Below are 3,962 nucleotides of genomic sequence, written 5' to 3'. Positions count from 1 at the left end.
CCTGCAGATGAGTATGGGTCTTACCCCTCCTCAGAGAAATGGGATTTGCAACAGATGGAGACATTAGAGTGAGCTTCAACAGATCAAAATACTGAGAAGAAGGGACCATGTGGTGCTCTGCATCAAATGATACCTCTAAACACAACTATACCTATAGCTCAGGAATCACAGTTAGAGAGAGGTTAGAAAGATTGCAAACCAAAGGAACAGGAAATTTGTGCTAAGAATACAGCCCCTAAAATTGTCATAGAAGCTACACCCATGAAATGTCAACAATGAGGATGTGTAAACAAGACCTGAACAAGGATGATACTGATAGATATGCTAACATTATAGGGTTGAATCTCTTGAGTCCTCAACCATACACATGGAACTAGAGACAACCAAGGAATACTAACACTGGGAGAAATAGTCTTCCCCCTGTGAACCTTTCAAGTGGTTATTCAAAACTCAATACCAGGTGATCAGCACTGAAGTATTATACATACAGGTAGCACTCTAATGGACAAATCAAGCTGTATTTGTATATTAAAACCTGTGAGTGATGAGACAGAGTCCACCAGGACCTGGTTGGACTAAGAGGTGAGTCTTTATCCTGATACCTGAACACCCCAGCCCCCAGGCTTTGGGCCTAGGGGCACAACCATGCGCCCCTGTACTACCACCCATTGCAGTCCCAGTTTCAGGCCAGTCTTCAGGGAGACCTCCTGCAGAGAGGTCAGACTACCACCATCCCCCATCAGAGCTTGTAACCCAAGCCCCATCTCCTCCAAATCCCACCTAACCTCCAAGTCTGCAACTGTTCCCTGAGACAGAGCCCACTAGCACCCGATTGGAATATGAGTTGCGTCTTTGTCTAGGTGGGGCCCAGAGGCACAACCCTGCGCCCCCATACCACCAACCATTGCAGTACCAGTTTCAGGCCAGTTGGCAGAGGCAGACCTTCTCAGACAGGTCAAACTACCACCATCCCCCATCTGACCCTGTATTCCAAGCCCCACCTCCCCCAAATCCCACCCTCCCTCCTTCTGAGACTGCAACTGTTCACTTAGACAGAGCCAGTCAGCACCTGATTGGACTAAGAGTGAGTCTTTATTCTCATACCTGGACCAGACAGCCCCTAGGTTTTGGGCCCAGGGGCACAACCCTGCACCCCTATACCAACACCTAATACAGTCCCAGTTTCAGGCAAGTCGGCAGGCAGACCTACTGCAGACAGGTCAGACTACTACCATCCTCCAACAGACCCTGTAACCCACAAACCCCACACCTTTCAACCCACCCACATGCTACGATTGCAGCTACTCGTGGAGACAGAGTCCATGAGTGCCAATTGGACTAAGAGCTGTTCTCTGAGATAAAGAGTCCATCATCACCAACTAGACCAAGAGCTTCCACTGGACCAAGAGTATCAATCAGACCAAGAGAGGCTCCCTCAGACACAGACACCACTTTCACCAAGTGGAGAATGAGATGGGTTGACGCCAGTGAAAAAATACATTCAACAACATAAAAACCAATATGGCTCCATCAGAACCTACATCAGCAAGACCTGAACTTCCCAGCACAGAAGAAACAGAAGAAATCAACCTTAAAAATGACCTTAGAAGATGATAGAGATCTTTAAAGAGGAAATGAAAAATTCCCTTAAAGAAGTCTAGGGAAAGTCAAAGAAAAAATGGGAAGAAATCAGTAAATCCCTTAAAGAAAGCCAAGAGAAAACAAACAATTGAGTGAAACAGTTCAAGATTTGAAAACTGAAATCGACACAATAAAGAAGACACAAAACCTGTGAGTGTATGTGTGTGTGATGTGTATGTGTGCAACAACAATTAAAAAAAGAGAGGATATGAATATGAAAAATATTTAGGGTGCACATGGAAATGTTTTTGGGAGGAAAGAGGAAAATAATGTTATTATAGTCATATATAAAAAGTAAAAAATAAAATTTAAATTTAAGTATGTTTCATGAAAATGTCCCTACTTTTAAATTTTTTTCTGAATATTTTCATGCTATCATTATAAAATTAATTTGAGCTGGGCGGTGGTGACGCACGCCTTTAATCCCAGCACTTGGGAGGCAGATCCAGGCAGATCTCTGTGAGTTCGAAGCCAGCCTGGGCTACCAAGTGAGTTCCAGGAAAGGCGCAAAGCTACACAGAGAAACCCTGTCTCGAAAAACCAAAAAAAAAAAAAATTAATTTGATTTACATTATACTAACTGTTCTAATAATCTCTTGGTTCATTAGATATTCTTTTCCAATTTTACTATGTTCCTCTAATGAATATTCTAAAGTGGAGCAGGTTGGGTATTGGAAACTTAAAAAATTGAGGATAGTCAATAATGATTTCCATACCCTATCATATTTAGGGGGTCTGTGACCCATGGATGGTAAATCCTATTGCAGAAATGACCATATAGTTGAGTCATAGTAGATGGAGAAATCAAGTTGGAAGCTAAAATACTACAAGACATTATGCACATTTCTAGTAGTAATTATAAATATTACCCAGGTAAGAAACCTGAGTGTTGTAACAACTACAAGCCTGGTGCAATATTGTGATGAATGTTATGAGAGCAACCAACAACTACAGGATTGAATAGAAAGCCAACTTCACAAAATGCGACCCATGCCAGGCATCACTTTTAGGGACAAGTCTACATGGCTAGAAAGTTTGCTAGATACTAGGGAAGTACCTAATACTATTAATCTACTAAAAGAACATAGTAATAAACTGTTCCCTAAACTCTAATTTTTGTAGTGTCTGGTTGGTCTGTCCCTCAGCCCCAGTCACAGAAGCTTCTTTTTGCAATCTGTAGTGATTAACACAGAACCCCACAATCATCCAAGGTGCTGAGAATAAGGGACTCTGAATTTCCTAGCTCAGAATGAAACATCTATGTCACATGTCTTCCTCCCAAGACTCAGGGATCATCTGAAAAATGTAAGAACCATAGCCTGTAAATGAATCCAAGGAAACAGGTTTTGTGCAGAAAGAACAGAATACTTGCACATGTGAGTTTACTTATTATGACAGTATACCCAAAACATTCAAAAGATCAAGCTAGACAAAATCCCATCACAGTGGAACTGGTCAGGATATCCTCTTTGTAGCCGAAGAGCTATTGTTCACAGATGGCTTCTGGGAGAGAAAGTGTAAGTTTTCTTTGAGGGTTTGATGTTTGAGAGACAGGCTAACCATTCTTTCATAGATGCCTCTTCTTTACGCACATAATATCATCACTAAGTAGACTCACTTTTTCTTTATTGTCTTAAAGTTTAATAAATTTATTTATTTATTTTATATCCCAGCTGAAGTTTCCCCTCCCTCCACTTCTCCCAGCCCTCCACCCTCAGGGTTTCCCTCTGGAAGAGCAGTCAGTGCTCTTAACCTCTGAGCCATTTCTCCAGCCCTCAGAATTCTTATATCAGCCCAGAATGTCTGCCTATCATCTCTTGCCTAAATATTGGCCATTAGTTCTTTATTAGGCTTATCACAAGGTACCTTACATAGATGAGAAATGACAGGGACATATCTTCACACAGTTTACAAAAGTATTTCCCAACATCTATCAGATGAGTAGTTAGTAAAAATGATTTCCCATTTTTAAGCCTGAAGCTTTGTCCCAATGACAGTGTCTTTTTTCATGCTGAAGCTTCTCAGTTTCATGTGATCTCATGTATTAGTTTCTGATCATTATTGCCTGTGTTGACATTGTTTTATTCAGAAAGTTTAACCTGGGCCAATAAGATCAAGGATACTCCCCACATTCTCTTCTTTCAGGTTCAGAGTATAAGTTTTTTTTGAGATCTTTGATACATGTAGAGTTGACATTTGTGCAGGCTAATAAGAAATGTATCAATTTAAATTCTACTTACATGCAGATATCCAGGTTGAACAGCATATTTGTTGAAGATGCTGTATTTTCAATGTGTATTTCTAGCTTCCTTATCAAAAAA

The sequence above is a fragment of the Peromyscus eremicus genome, chromosome 1 (genome assembly GCF_949786415.1).
Source record: "Peromyscus eremicus chromosome 1, PerEre_H2_v1, whole genome shotgun sequence".
NCBI classification, from domain to species: domain Eukaryota; kingdom Metazoa; phylum Chordata; class Mammalia; order Rodentia; family Cricetidae; genus Peromyscus; species Peromyscus eremicus.
The sequence above is the reverse complement of the archived record's forward strand: the minus strand, read 5'-3'. Positions refer to the sequence as shown.